This window comes from Cavia porcellus, unplaced genomic scaffold, assembly GCF_034190915.1.
Source record: "Cavia porcellus strain 051 isolate PalLab524CR breed Dunkin Hartley unplaced genomic scaffold, mCavPor4.1 scaffold_24, whole genome shotgun sequence".
Lineage (NCBI taxonomy): Eukaryota > Metazoa > Chordata > Mammalia > Rodentia > Caviidae > Cavia > Cavia porcellus.
Window position 1 is genome coordinate 7,764,909 of NW_026947507.1, and position 16,670 is coordinate 7,781,578.

The following is a 16,670-nucleotide window of genomic DNA, read 5'->3' on the forward strand; positions in this document are numbered from 1 at the left end:
CAGATGAGGAAACCAAGGCATTTGTGACTTGCCCAAGATCACAGTTAGCAAGAGTCAGAACCAGAACTCTAAGTCCAGAATCTATGCTCTTTACCAAAACAGATAGATCATACTGTCAGTTAATGACTTGCCAAGATCACTGTTTAGGGGGAACCTGGAAAGACAGCAGGACAAACTCTAGGGTTAGTATTCTAAGGAATCATGTCAAAAACTGAAATTGCAGAGAGTAATATTATTCCTTTGTCCAATGATACACTGTTGTTAATGTTGACGCTTGTGATGGAAGAAATACCAAGAAAGGTCAGAAGTACAGGTACAGCTCAGCTGGTAAAGTGTAGCATGCCTTGCAAATACAAAGCCCTAGCTGCAATCACAGCAGTGAAAAGGAAAGAAAGAAAGAGAGAAAGAAGAAAGAAAGAAAGAAAGAAAGAAAGAAAGAAAGAAAGAAAGAGAGAGAGAGAGAAAGACAGAAAGAAAGAGAAAGAAAGAAGGAAGGAAGGAAGAAGAAAAGAAGGAGGAAAGGAGGGAAAGAGAAAGATGGTTTTGCATAGTTGTATCAAAGCTACAAAATGAGTACCTCAATCTTAAATAATTAACTCCTTTCTCAACTGGCTCCTGATTAAACACTCCCAAACATGATGGATGCTACAATGGAGTCTTTCTGAAAGCATAGCTTGCAGTACTGAAGGAGTCCCCTTCACAGTAAAACCCTGGACTGTTTTTGTAGTTTACAACAGTCATGGGCATTTCTTGGCGCTAGCACTGCTATCCAGGTTCACTGTTTCTACCTGGTGCTTCCAACCTTGCGGGCTTACCTGGTGTCTGTAGAGATGTTCCCCTCCCTGGGAGCCAGAATGAGCTTCTAGATTGTTTTTATTTTTTCTCTGCATTGTGTGCTATTTCTTCATTTTTTGTGTGGTTTCAATTTGCCAGTCAGTTCCCTCCCAGTTCACAGAGATCCGCTCTTCCATTTCTCTTCACCTAGTGCTTATTTTCCAGATGTCCGGATTCCAGGTCCCAGATAGGCTGTATTTTGCTGATGGATCACTACTGTTACTTTTCTATATCCTAATGGACAGTTTAACTTAATAGATGCTAAGTAAATATATCTTTCATTAATTAATTAATCCATGTGTTCAATATGAATAAAATAGTTTAAGTGACAATTGCATCATTTTGCCGAAGATTGAGATCTACATTGCTTTTGAGGCTCTGTCACTGCTCATTCTATACCCAGTGAGTCATTTCACTTCTCTGACTCTCAATTTTCTCATCTATAAAAAGAAACAATTGGGTCAAATCATTCCTAAGATCCACTCCCACTTCTAAGTTATTATTTTTGCTTAATTATTATTATTTATGAGAAACTACCCTAGAAGATTTGGCACGGTAATGCGCTTCTGTAGTTCTGGAAAGGAGAGGCAGATAACCTCAAGTCTGAACCCAGACTGGGCAATTTAAGAACACCCTGTCTAAAAAATAAAAGTTAAAAAAGGATGTAGCGTATGCAGAGCCCATGATATCACACACACAAAAAAGATGACCCTATTTGAAAATAAAAAAACAAAAAATGTCAGGATTAGCTCATGAAAAGATCCACAGTATCACCAAAAAGAAAGAAAAAGGAAGGAAAGAGAAAAGAAATCACCCTGGAATATAATATAAAAGAAGATTAAAGTTTTATATAAAAATTAAGGAACTTCATGGATCATCAAGCAGCACAGATGAATAAACATAACTAGTGAATGATCAGGGTAAAAGCAAAGACTTGGACAGAGAGCCCTATGACATAACTCTTTTACAGCTCCTGAATATTCTAAGCAGAAAGTGATAAAACTGGTATTATTTATTTAAAAATGTACATTATTATCTTTTAAAAACTAGTTGCCTCATTTTATTCCTGACCAACTCCACCAACCATCATGATTTTGAAAGGGATAGTGGTTGGTGGAACCACTGTGTATCCAGACTTGGATACACAGCCTTTCTTGACGCCCCAAACAAACTTTTAGTAGGCTATGATATTTGGAAAATTGTTCTGAAATCTTGGGACTGATCGATGTGTTCCTGGATTTTAGGGTTCCAAGGTTTCCTTCTAAAGGTGTTTTCTAAGTTCTTTTAACCCTGAACAAAGAATATGTTAAGACAAGTGCAAAAGGCAGTGAGATTTTACATTTATTAAAGGTAGGAAAAGACTCCACACTCCACAGAGCAAGTGCCAGCCAATTAAAAATAAGAAAAAGTACACCCTACAGGGTGAGAGTAGACCACTGTGAAAGAGAGAGCAAGCACCAAGAGTTTAAAGGTCAGTGTCTTTTTTATTTTCCATCTACAGGCTGACACCAGTTCGAGGCTGTCTATCAAAAACCTGCTTTAGTCCTTGCAAGAAGAATCAAAAGTAGCACTTCTGGTTGGAACTGTTTTTCTGGGAATACAACTCACTGCCTACTAAAGCGAGATATAGCCCCTCCCTACTAAGCCCCTCGGTTTTAAGGAATTTAAAGTGCAAAATAACAATTTTTTCTCTATAATCCATTTGTTTTAAATTATGTACGCCGAGGAACTGGATTAGAGAGCCTAAGTTCCAGATGGTCATTTTAAATCCACAGAGCTTCAAGTGATCAGTGGCTGCTAAACAACTGAGTGATCTTGTGCTCTGCTTATCTATAATTAGTTCTAAATTGAGGGGCCATGCAGCCACCATCTTGGAACCCCTTTTGTAAATCTGGGAACTTACCTTGTTTCCAATAAAATTCTCCTAACCATTGTCTTTGGTTTTGACTTCATTCCTAAAGGTTGTGAGACCGTGAGCTTAGCACATACCATGAAAGAACCACAAAAATTAATGGTCACAGGCTCAATATAGGCAGACTGGTGAACTAATATATAAAGTACGGTTGGATCTGAGGACCACGTACTTACCCATCCCATGTAATTCCTATACGCTTATTCATCCACTGCCCCATTTTTGCCTCTATTTTATTCATGAAAAATTTTGATCTAGAAGTCATTTTTATGTGAGGATATCAACATCAGAAGGTAGGAGCTATAAACAGAAGTTAAATGAAAATATGTATGATAAAGAGTGAGATCAGCCACTTCTACACCAATTACTGCCAGGCAGGTATATACTGCATAGCAGGAGACTTGTGAATTCTTCTTGGGAGAAATAGACTGGCAAAGAGAAAAAGTTAATGATATGAACATACAGTAGTCCTTCTGCTGCCAGGTTTTGGGGTGCTAGAGTCTCCTAGAGGTGGTTTCTAGGTTCTTTCTGCTCTGAACAAAGAACAGGTCAAAACAAGTGCAAATGGCAGCAAACTTACGTTAAATGTAAGAAAGCAAGGAGGCTCTGTAGGGTGAGTTTGGGTCAGTTATAAGAAGGAAAAGCAGCACACCCTGCAGCATGAGGGCGGGCCATCCACGCAAGACAGAAGTTGCAAAAATTCAATGTGGACTTTTTGTATCATCCTCTCCTCAGGCATCAGTTCTAGGCCCTCCTATAGAAAAACCTGTTCAAATTCTGCCAACAAGTCCACATGAAGGACTTTGGGAAGTGTCCTGCATATGTGACTTGGGATTTCATAATTAACAGGTCATATCTACTTTACTAATAGTTTGCATGCTCTAAGAGCCAGTTTCACTTCCGTACATGTGCCAGCTCATCATTTAAATGGCACATTGAAGGTCACTAGTGCACAAAATCCACCCATGCACATAACGGTAGCTTTCCATTAATTCTTTTGTTCCCCCACATAGACACGTCATAGATCACCAGATATTGGATGAATCACTCCAGTACGAAAAACAAATGAGAACTAAGATGGGTGGGGAGACTCCAAGGAATAGAGAATGTTGATAGACAGAGTTCTACAAGCTGGGAAAATTGTAATAAGCAAATTAGACAAAAGTTCCTGCTCTACATTTTAATGGAGGCAAGAAAGTAAATATTAAAGTGAACAAGTTGTATAATATGCTAGAAAATGATCTCTGCCATATCCTGGGAAAGAAGTATAATACAAGGAAAAGGACCAGGGAGTGGGTGGGGAAAGAAGATACAAATTTCAATAGCTCAGGGAATGCTTTATTGAGATGATATTTCAGCAAAAACTTCAAAGCGGTAAGAAAGTATGTAGTAGTGATGTTAAGGGACAGGTGACAGGAGGAGCAGTCCAGGCAGGGAAAAAAGCTAATGGAAAAGCCATGAGGCAGAAGTGTGTTTGAATGTCCAAGAAATAGTTTGGAATCAAGCAATCCCCAAGTGCAGAGATGCAATGGGCATCCAGCTCACAGGGGTTCTATAAATCTGTTGAAAGAAATTTGAATTTTACTTCAATCAATGAGGAAAATCACTAATGGGGTGTTTAAATCAAGGACAAATATGGTGTGAGCTATATTTAAAAGAAAATGTTTAGCTAAATGCAATGGAATTTGCCTATAATCACAGCTACTTGGGAAGCTAATGCAAGAGGTTTTGAACCCAAGGTGGAAAACTGTTTTAGTTATGTTCTTGTTGCTGGGACAAAATACCCAATACTCACAAGTTAAAGGAGGGAAGGTTTATTTCAGTACACAATTGATAGAGCTTTCAGTCCAAACTGGCTGGCTCCAAGGCAAGGAAGCATGGCAGAGGAGAAACAGTCAATGGCAGGACAGACAGGAAGGGGCAAAGCAGCCAACTTCTCCCCTTTTTAAATCCCTGGCAGGCTACAAACCTTTTGTGTGGTGCCACCCACACTCATGGGAGTCTTTCCATTGTCCACGCCTAGAACTATGCTAAACCAATCAGTGGGCTAGTTTAGTTATCACACCCTTAATCCATATTCACACATCCTTAGTTCACATTCACACACCTTAGTCCAGCCACCTCAGAAAAGCCCCACCTGTGAGTACATGAGGCTTTGGGGGGCTTCAAGATACAAGCCAGAACAGCAACACTGTGAGACTGTTTCAAGGCAGCCAGAGAGTGACAGAAACAGAGAAGCAGACAGACAGACAGAGAAATACATTTGTTTTATGTTTCTTTTCTCCTTGGCCCTTAGAGATACTAAATCACACACTTAGTTAATAAAATAAAGGGAAAAGATTTGATCTTATGATAAAAGAACAGGTTGAGAAAGTTTCAAGAATGTTTTTTAGACAAAACAAGCTACCTTGGGTAACTTCATGTCCTGGAGTTGCAGTCTTCTGAAAGTACAATTTCTTTTTTATGATTTTTTCTTATCTCCTCTCTAACTTTCATTGTTTTATTCTATCTTATTCCCACCCCAACACTGATCCCTTATTCTTAAAGAGTACAGATAGGCCAAGAGTTCATCTATCTTATAACTGCTTAAGGCTGAAGAGGGACATTGATGTTGCCTGGCCAAGGATCAAAAATCTCATCCTGAATAATTAACATCTTTCTTATTAAAGACAACAATTTTCTTATTAAAGAAGAATCACCTCATAAAATCACTTGTCATTATATTTTTTCCACCAAATAAAAGTTCTAATAGAAAACAGTATATTTATACATAACACATGAAAAAGAAGTTCAGCTTTATTGAGTAAAAGTATGTGATGAAAAAAGAACACAAGAATTTATGTTAAGTAAAATCACATTTTAAAATATGTCTTTGAAGGCTGGGGCAGTTCAGTGGGGCAGCATCTGGCTGGCAAGTGTGAGGTCCTGAGTTCAATTCCTGATACTCCCCAAAATAAAATAAAACAAAGTTTGCATCTTAAAAACAATGAAATGATTATCAAATACACACTTACCATGTGCCAGGAACTGTGCCAAAAGCAGTGTAAACAAACTTTTTGTGTTTAAATTAATTACCTGTCAGTGTTTACATCTTGGTAGTATTGAAATTTTGCATTAAATCTCTCTTTGTCGTAATGGTTCACTCATGCAGTAGGGTGCTTAGCAGCATTTCTGGCGTCTATCTGGGATTGCACCTCACTTTCCCCTGCTTAACAACCAAAAATGAATCCAGATTTTCCCGAGTGCCCTCTTCAGTCAGAACCACCCTAAACTGAGGACCACTGGCTTTATCACCATTTCTATGAAGTATTATTAGTAATAGTAGTAGTAGGAGTAGGAGTAGAAATAGACTATCAGGAACGAGGGAGATGGATGATAACACAAGATATTTGCTTTTGTTCTGTTCCTTAGTGATGATACCTCTGATTTCTTTGATAAATTTTGTTATAATTGTTTTTACAAATACTAAATTCAAACTCTAACTGTTCCTTTTTTCTCTAGCTGTCAGATTCTTAAGATATTCCTCAGACGATGTTGTTCAACCAACTGGAAAATGTTACGATCTTATCTCAAAGTAGAATCCTTAGAGTTGTTAGCCATTTTGACTAAATTTCTGAACTACAGTAGAACATTTAAAAATATACATTTTAGTCAAGCATTATGGTGTATGCCTTTAGTCCCAGCTACTTGGGAGGCTATGATAAGAGGATCCCTTGAGGTCAGGGGTTCAAAATCAACATAAATAGATAGATGTTGATATGGGCTTTTATGTAGGTATAAATGCAGATATAACTTTAGATTACGCAAATAGACAAATAGGAGTAGAAATAGATCACCATAAATTAATCCCAGCATCACACACTAGATCTAGCCCCCTTTAAGAAATCCCACCTATGGATTGGTTTGGGCAAAGATGGTAGATAGATAACAGCTGGCTACAGAGGCTCCCTGATATAGTCAACTTAGAATTCAATATAATGCAGCGTGGGGAGTCCCAAACATAGGGAGATGAATTCTCTCATCCCAAGAAGAAATTAAGGTGAGAAGAACCAATCAAACAAACATAGACTGTATGTTTCTATCATTGGAACAGCTAAAGGTTCAGTGCTCCCACTGCAGTAGGCGACTACCCAAGCCATCCAAGGTCCCACTGCTTCAACTCACTGGAGGCACAGTCACATTGAGGTTGGGGGTCAGCCAGCCAAATGCAGAGCTGAGCTGGCAGGGAGCCTGCATCAACCTGTGGTGAGTGACAGGAGTGGAGCCATTCCACAGAAAGGGGGGCTCAAGTAGATGACATTCTGGGATCAGGCAGGACTGGCAAGTACAAGAGGCAGCAGTGACTTCAGTCAGTTGTTCCTTTCCCAAATGGGATTGGTGGAGTGAGCTTGGTCTGGGTCATGTGACCTGGCTGAGACCCAATAGGTTATCCAAAATCAATTCCCTATGGTGGCAGCACACACTAACACAGTGAAGACATCAAAAGTTTGACTGACCCAGAGGGGAGGTGGCACTCAGTAATACAGTGAAGGCCTTAGCAGGTTGACTGATCTGGAGGGGAGGGGCCAGCATACGCTGCCCCTGTTGGTAACTCACTAGCACACTGCAGTGGGAAGGATCACCTAGCCAGCGTGCTTCAGAAGAATTGTAACCAACAAAGAAAAAAACTGGGGCCTCCTGGAAGAAACAAAAAAGATGGGAAGAGGAAGCAACAATAAAAAGTTCCCAGGTCCCAACCCTGAGAACATTGACCCAGGACAGGTAAACACAAAGGAGAACAAGAACAACAAACATGCAATATCAGACACGGCACCAGTGGACATAAAGAGATATGTTTGGGACCTCATAGACAAGTTCAAAAGGGAAATATTTAGCTAAGTAAAGAAAGATATAAGAAGATTAATAAAAGAGATGCTAAGTACCCGTCAAGAAGACACAGATGGAAGAAGGGAGGAACTCAAACAAGGGAGAGAACCATTTGATGAAGAATGTAATGAAAATATACAATACATGAAGCAGATTCAAAGAGATTACCAAGAAATTTAAAACTCTATGGAAAGATGGCAAATCTACTTGAAAGAAACTAAGGACAGATTATCCAAACTGGAGGACAGTTTTGCAATGTGGGATTATGAAAGGAAAAACTTTTTAAAAATAACAAGGAAACAAGAAGTAACAATACAAAGGCTAGAAGACAACAAGAAGATCTATAACGAGCATAAAGAATGTGAATGGAGAAGCAGGGGTACAAACAAAGGAACTACAGAAATAATTAAGGAAAACTTCCCAAACATAGGAAAAGGAAATGATATTCAGATGTATGAGGCATGCAGAACTCCAGCCACCTACAACCAAAACAGAGCTACACCCAGGCATATAATAATCAAAATCCCATAAATTCAATATAAGAACAGAATATTAAAAGCAGTTAGAGACAAGAAACAGATCACCTATAAAGGAAGGCCCATCAGAATAACAGCAGACTTCTTGACACAAGCCATCAAGTCAAGAAAAGCCTGGAGCAAAATATTCCAAGCCCTGAAACAAAATAACCTCCATCCCAGATTGATATACCCTGCTAAACTGTCTCTAGAAATTAATGGAGAATCAAAGTGCTTCCAATACAAAGAGGAACTTGGGAAATTCACAACCACTGATCCAACTCTACAGAGAACACTGCAGGACATTCTAGAGAGAGAGAAAAGTATTAGGATTTCAGGAACAGTGGCAGAGAGGCATCAATGAATGGAGCAGAAAACAGAATGAAGGAGATAAGCAGACAACTGACGGCAAAAAAAGAGCATAACAGAAATGAGGCAGAGAAGGTTGGTTATAATCTCTAATATAGATGGCCTTGATACACTAAATTAAAAAAAGAAAAAAAAAGAACCACACATGGAGTAGATCAGGAGGTAGGGTCCACTGAGATGCCATTTATAAGAAATATAATTAACATGAAAAAGAGTTCATGGGCTGAATCAAATATGAGAAAACAATGCTCTATGTGACAGAGAACCAGAGAGTAATAGGGGCAACTAGACCAGTGTTTGTGGATAGGTTAGAAAGACAGGCTTTAATAGGTAAAGGAATACAATAGAGATCAAGTCCAGGAGAGAGAAGGTTCAGAACCACTTAGGTAAATAGCAGGTTGCCCTCTCCCCCCAGTTTAAAACCAAGGGTCTTGGTCAAACCCAAAAATGCAGTGTACCCTGGGGAAGTGAAAGGGGAGGGAGAGTCTTAAAAAGAGATCGCAAAAGATATTAATAGTGTGTATCAGGATTTAAAGCCCACATTACTCCCAGCACTCTGCTTAGATAGACTTTATTCTGTCCCACTTTGTCTACTTGCTTTAGATTTGAGGGCACAGACAGTTATCCCAAAAACATCAGGATATAGCACAGTAATCATCTTTAATTTCCTATTAACTTAATCTGGAGCCCTTATGACTTATACTGTTTTATCATGACTGATCTTAGTTAAACTGGCTTATTTGATTGCTTTTTATATCGACTGATTTTATTCAAAACTGATATGATTGATAGTATCAAGTTTGAGAGTATAGGCAACTACACTGAAGATGACAAGACTCTATGATACACATTCTTGTTTGATAACTTCCTGATTTTGAAGTTTTATACTATATACAAAGTTGTGTTTCTATTAATACTGTTATGTACTGATATATTCAGTTATACTATGTCTGATGATATAGCTAATTTTATTGAAGATAACAAGAGACAACACAGGAACTATGGTAGAACTCCTTGTACAATGGTCTTATATGTCTTTTTCATTTCATGTGTTTATAGGAATATGTTTTGTTTTGTCTTGCTTTGTTTCTCCCTTTAATATAGAAAGAATAGAAATACATGTTAAGACTCATGTATGTGTAGAATCTATAAACAGTTTATGAGAACTGATCTTATGACACATGATGAAATGAACAAATACTTTGAAGAAAAAGAGACACTGAAGTATCCAATGCTGATCCTGGAGTGTCGTAATGTGAACCCCAGCAATAGTATTATTCTTTATTTAGAGTGATATTAGCCTGCTTGAGTTTGTTCAATCTCAATGTAATTGTAGATATAGATAACCAGCATGTATGTTTAAGTGTATAGGATAGATAACCATATTTCTAAGCTTTTGTTGGATAGTTGAACAGAACTGGTTGGAGTCTCACTGTTTGAATCCCCACTTTATATTCTCCACTCTAGTATCTTGAATAACTATTTATAAGAGAACAATCTGTAATCATCAACTAGTGATTTCTTAATGTTTATTTTTTCTTTGATGTATGTATTATTTCTATCCATTTTCTGTTTTGTTTAGTCTTTCTTTAAATAAAATTTTAAAAAAAGAAAATAAAAAGAAATCTCACCTATGACCATAGGCGGCTTTGGAGGGATAGCTAGATAAAAGCCACAACATACGGAAAAAGCTGTAACTCTACACCTGTTTCAATAACAGATCTCCAAAAGTAAAGCCTAAGTGAAGATTTGGAGGCCAGTAGTTTGAAAGGAAATTACAAAAAGAACAAGCAAGGAAATAACAGTAAAATCAGTTGGAACAAGGGGAAAAGTCAACGAGTATTGTTTAACTAGGAGGGCACAGTTATGGACAATTTATTCTCCAACCTCCCAGAACCTCTGAGACACACCCTCCAGTGGAATTTTCTCTAATGTGGCAAGAGATCTCAGCAACATACCTTCCAGTGTAAGCCTTCGTTGCTTAAGAGTTGCTTCTGGGGATACTGATTCTTCCTGCTTTAGCCTCCTGCTTTTAGGGGTATTTATTCTACCTGTGTTCTGAATTCCAAGTGCTTTCTTTCTGCTTTAGAATTGTTCCTTTCTCTCTTCTGACTCCTTTACTTTGCAATACCATAAGTCGCTTTATGGCAGTTCCTTATTGATTTTTGCACTGATTCTTCTTCATCAAAACATAATCTTCATTAGCCATTAATAAAACTCTAAGTTTTCCATTCTATAGCAAACTATCTGAGACTAATTTATAAAAGGATTGAGAAAGTGATTAGACACTACTAGTCAGGAAAACATGGTGCCAGCTCTGGAGAATACCCATTTGGGCTATAAGAAAGGCAAAAAGTGGGAGAGTCACAGTGGAAATACAAACTGGTGGTGGCATAGCATAAATTTATGAGAACTCTCTGAGCCAAATAATCCCAATTGTATCACTCAGCTTTCCATCACTGGGACAAAATACCCAACACCAATTTAAAGAAGAAGTTTATTTTGGTTCATAGTTCCAGACAGTTCAGTCCAAGGTTGGCTGGCTTCAAGACAGAAGAGGCATGATTAGAAGGGCACAGTGGAGGAAAGCTGTTCACCCCAGCATGGCCAGAAGCAGAGAAAGGAGAAGTGCTCAGGAAAGCTGAGAGATAAAAGTTCCTCTCAAGGGGTGTGTGTCTGTGTGTCTGTGTGTCTGTGTGTCTGTGTGTGTATGTGTGTGTGTCTGTGTGGGTGGTAGGGGAGTTGTACAGGTGTTGTAGTCAGGGGTTGTAAGGAGAACAATTAGAATCAGGACATGGAGTTTATAATATTATTTTATGATGGTCACCTAGAGTTAACACAAGAAAGTGCAGGAAATCTATCCAAAACACTAAAGACATAGAATATTTAGCCAAGGGCCTTAATCCCACAGCAATGTTCTACAGGAGTTCAGATGAAAACCTAGAGCCCATGACAATGCCGACCATGAGTCCAACAAGAGATCTAGAGCCAACAAGAAGGACTCATGCCAGTCTCTTTCACGGATCCATGCTGGGAAGGCCCAAAGGTCAGCAGGGTGAAGGAGCTATGCTGACAGGTTGAGGGTTCTACCCTGGAGCTGAGAAGTCATGCTCAAAACAAAGACCAGGGCTGTCCTGAAAAGTACCACAGCCATGCTCAGTGACACCAAGGTCCTGAACTCCTCTGACAATAAGCACAGTCCAGTACATGCCAGGAAGCCAGCACGAGGAGTTCATCCTGGAGATTAAGCAACACATGTCTTTCCCTCTGGAGCCAGGAAGCAATGCTCAATGTGAGGACCAGAGCTTCTCCAGGATGAACCAATGGTTTAAACAGCAGCACGTAGGAGAACCCACAATGCTTCAACGCTGCAACACCTCTCTTCTCCACATCTCTATCTATGCTGGCAACTTTCCTCAGGTGGAACATCTACACTCAGCATCATGGTGATTTAATTCCACTGGTGTTAAGTTGACCACCAGTTTTTAATCTATAACAACAGGATTGGTGTTGTGGTTTAGGTCTGAAATGTCCTCCAGAAGTTCCATGTGTTTGGAACTAGGACTTTTGGAAGGCAATTGGATCAGGAAGATGCTATAGTCATCAGTGGATTCATCCCCTGAAGAGTTTGTAGTTGAATGTGCAAAAGGAGATGTGTCACATAGTACATATCCTGGAGATCAATATCTATAAATATTGTTCAGTTGCAATGACTTTATATCCTTCTGCAAATTAATGAAACTCTATTTTCTTCCACTGTTAGTTTTTACTTTGATATAACATTTGTCAATTACCTATGAATTAAAAGTATTTAGTGCTCTAAGTTAGAGGTTAGCAAACTATTACTATCAAAGTAACAGGCTAAATTGGGCCAACTGCTTCCTGTTCTATTTTTAAATAGTTGGAAAAAATCAAAAGAAGATCAGTATTAAGTGACTTGTAAAAATTGTGTAAGATCTAGTTTGATTCCCATAAAGTTTTATTGAGACATAGCCATGCATTCCATTTATGTATTGCCTATGGTTACTTTCACTCTACAAACACATAGTTTGCCCCTACAGTGCTGAAAATATTTAATGTCTGGACTTTTACAGACAAAGTTTGTCACCCTTTGCCTTGCATCATTCTCCTTTAATTACGGTCAAAGTTTTGCTAGTTTTCTTTTATAAGTCAGGGGTATAACTTCATTTACTACCTTTTTCTGGCAGAGGAGATCATCTTAACCTTTCCTGATTAATCTGAGTTCATGCATCTTTTGTCAGTTCCTCCCTGACTTTACAACCCTTATTATGGGAAGAGAAATGTAGTGTGGGAAATCTTTTTAAGGTAAAGGGGGGAAAAACACAGCATAATAACTAGAGCTTGGCTATGATACAGTGAATTTAATGTGGAGCAGTGCCGCCCTAATCATAGCCCACACATTGCAGACATGCACTGAACTGCAGATCTTGTTTTATTGAGAAAGAAACACTTTTTTGGAATCGTATTTAGTTTTCAGTAAAATCACAAAAGAGTACTGTCTTACAGCTGTGGCAATTATAAGTCCTTATTTCATATAATTTTTTTCAATAATAAGGTTTTAAAAGTAAAAGTTGATGTTACTTTTCATGCCTTTACAACATTTTTCTTATGAATTAGGAAACAAAATCTTTATCTGAAGATTGATTAAATGCAAATATGGATGGAAGTATCAGAACCACAAGGGTTACATTTGTTGAATGAAGAAATTTATGAAGAAAGTAGTAGTTCAGGCTGGTGTAAACCTTATTATCTATTGAGATCAGGAACTAGGTGTTATTGGTTTTAGTAATGAAGATTCTGAATTAGGCAGTAATGAGAAATGTCAAGCTAATCAGAAATAGGAAAAATCGAGGAAAGTAGCAAGAGCCTTGAAACATTACTTATGCAACTGAAGTTGATATCATTGATCTAATTATATATGCTAACTTTAAGTTTTTGAACAAAAATATATAAGAAAATCATAATTAATACAATTTTCTCTGAGGAAAGACTACATGTTTTCCCATATGCAAGTGATTTTCCTAACTCCAGGGCATAGTTGGCAATCAGTGTCAACTGACACTTTTGATTTTCATAACTGGGAAGGGGGTTACTACTAGTATTTAGTGGATAGAGGACAGGATGCTGCTGTGCACAGAATAGCTCCAAATGAAAATATCATCCAGCCCAAAATGGCAACAATGCCAAGGTTAAGAAACTATGAGCTAGATTAAAGCTGAGAAGGTATAAAGTGTAGGTAAGAGGTCTTTGACTGGGCCCTTGTTTGGATGAACAATCTCTTCTTCCATGAAGTTACTCACTACACTAAATTAAAATGAGTTATATTCCATGGTGGCAACACTTGTAATTCCACCACTCTGGGAGATTAAGGCAGGAGGATCAGTAGTCTGAGCCCAAAAGGGGCAACTTAGTGACTTAGCAAGACCTTGTCTCAAAAATAATAAAAATAAAAAAGGACTGGGGATGTACCCCAGTGTCAAGGTGTGTGTGTGTGTGCATGTGTGGTATACATACATATGTATATTACATATACATATACACATACATTCCTTTAGATAAGTTTCAAAATTATTTATACATTCTGCTTAACAGACTTCGTGTGTACACACATTAACATGGGTGAATCCAAGAAAGATAATGTTGAATGGGAAAAGCAAGTCGAAGGAGAATATATGCACTATGATACCTTTATGTAAAGTTTGAAAATAAGAAAAACTAAACAGTATTTACATATGGAAATCCATAGTTATATGAAGAAATTAAGGAATGATAACACTAATTCAGAATAGTATTTATGTGTGCAAAAATATTTGAGCTTGAAGAAGAAAATGAGGAGTCTTTAAATATATTAAATTCTATTTTAAGTTTAGTTGGATTCTTTAGAGTTTTTACAATTGGAATTTATAATTTACATATTTGTCATGCATTCTTTCATAACAAAAATCTTATAAGAATAATAATAAAATTCAGTTATAAACAGTATGGGGAGGTGTCAATGAAGATTTTTCCTTTAAATTCTATCCCCACCTGCAGGTTAGAACTTGGCATTGCAAAAAGTACTTATTTATTCGTAGAAAACCTTTAAAACCAAAGTAATGAACATGAATAAATTCTGCACGGCATTAGGGATATAAAGAAATACAAGAGTAGAATTTCTGCTATATTTATACTTACAATTCATCTGTGGATAAAAAACATACAAGGTATATTAAAAGATAAATAATGTAACAAAATTTTAAGTAGAAAGTACCACCTGATCAATGATAAATATCAGTACTAAATATAAAAAAAAGAAACAAACATATTTTGCAGATTTGACAACTAATTCAGTTAATTAAAATCCAATTTGCTTCTCATTTAGTCTAACATTTCTCTAGCTCATTATCTTTGAACCTGTTGGAACTCTTCCTGCAACAGTTCCATAGGCTTTTGAACCACAAATATGGTCAGGTGCATCACACTCCTGGGATCACGTTTCTGTGTTAGTGGCTTAGTCACCTTTCTCGTCGCCGGGACAATCTTTCCCAACTCCCACATGGAGGAGGAGGAGAGGGTCCCAGTGCCCCAGCCACAGGCCCCGGCAGCTCTGCGGGCGGGAGAGTGGGAGCCCCACGCAGCCTCCTCTGCTAGGCTCCCACGCTCCTCAGCCTGCAGCTTGCAGGAGCCTCCTGGGCCGAAAGGTGCCAAAGGAGCGGCCAAGGGGGAGTCCAAGAGGAGACGGTGAGGTTGTCGGCTTACGGTGCTGCTGCAAAAGTGGAAGGAAACAAAGGCAGCGGAAAGGATAAATCTTTGAACAAAAAAGTGCAAGCAAAAGGGAAAAGGGAGCAAAGGGAAAACAGGCGCAGGTGGCTCATCAAGAATCCAAGAATTGCTTCAAGCTGTTTCTTTCTAATAAACTGACCATTTCACTGCCTAAGCTCTGAAATGGCCAACAGACCATAGAAAGATGTCTCTTTAGGCTCCTGCTTGAAACCAACAGCGAAGAAGCTGCGGCCTTGATTCAGGGCCCCAACGCTCCCTGCCGCGCCCCGCTGTGAGCTGCTGAGCTGGCAGGCTGCAGAGGCCAGGACTGGAGCCACCGGTGTCTGCTGGGCCCGGGCCATGCTGCGACCTGGAGCGCCAGGGAACCAGTGAAGCCCGCTGCCCTGGTAAGCGGCTGTGAGCGCGGAGGGTCTTGTGGCCCAGGACGAGAGCCACCAGCGTTTACAGGAACCCGCACCTTGCAGGGACCTGGAGGGCTGGGAACCAGGCATTCCCTCCCCTCTTGCCTGTTCTGTTTTGTTGAGCTTCAACATACATGATAGTATGGACAGCTATTTTGAAGAGAACGAGAGACTGCAACCACCATTAGTGACTTCCCTATTGTCTGGTTTTGAAGACCTAAAATACCTTCCTCATTCTGTTCGGATCAGTTTTATGCTATATTGTTTTGTATGAATTCTCTGTATGCGAAGACATGGACAACTACTTGAAAGAAAACAAGAGACAAAATGATAGATAGTGAAGATCTCAGGTCATCTAGCTTTGAAATTTATATCTCTTACATTGCTTTCTTATGTCCTATTTTGTTGTGTTTAATTTTACCCCCTTTAAAATAAAGACATTTTAAAAAAATCAAATCCTTTACTTGAAAAAAACAAAAGAAACCGAGGAAGATTTAACTCAGAAAACAGAGAAATGAAAAAGGAAGCGAGAGCAGCCTCTGACCAGGCAGAAGAGAAAGAAGCTGACTGATTAACTGTCTCCCTTCTTGTACAATCCAGCGGAATATTTTTATGAACTATTTTGTAAATGCAAGTTTTTTAGTAGCTCTAGAAGCGTTTCTTTAAAAAGGAGGGAATCCCACCTCATCACATTTTTAAGTGCAGATGATTTTTTAGAGGTGAAATCAGTTGCTGGTTCTTTATTTTTTGGTACAACCAAAAAAATAGGATATTGAATTACAGCAGGCTTTGGCTGCCTCGGGTGTCAGTTTAGCATTCCATAGATGGGGGTTAGTTTTATATCCTGCAATAAAAAGCATACTAAATGGCAATATGGAATAATGGTCATGCATTTAATGTGTCTCGGATATTTTAAATGACTTCTATTCCCATGTTGCTTGCGGTAGAATTGTTTCCTAAAGACAATTACTTCCTGATTGTTGCCCTGTC

At 38.6% G+C, this 16,670-nt stretch overlaps 1 protein-coding gene and 1 non-coding gene across 3 annotated transcripts in view; both read right to left on the minus strand.

Annotated features, from left to right (window-relative positions):
- Fgl1 (fibrinogen like 1) overlaps window positions 1-16,670 on the minus strand; it is a 62,674-nt gene that overhangs the window by 45,526 nt on the left and 478 nt on the right. The gene's annotated exons all lie outside the window — the stretch shown is intronic.
- On the minus strand, window positions 15,394-15,527 carry LOC111756624 (small nucleolar RNA SNORA2/SNORA34 family). The gene has a single exon (XR_002791054.1). It is a non-coding gene; the product is annotated as a small nucleolar RNA SNORA2/SNORA34 family (small nucleolar RNA).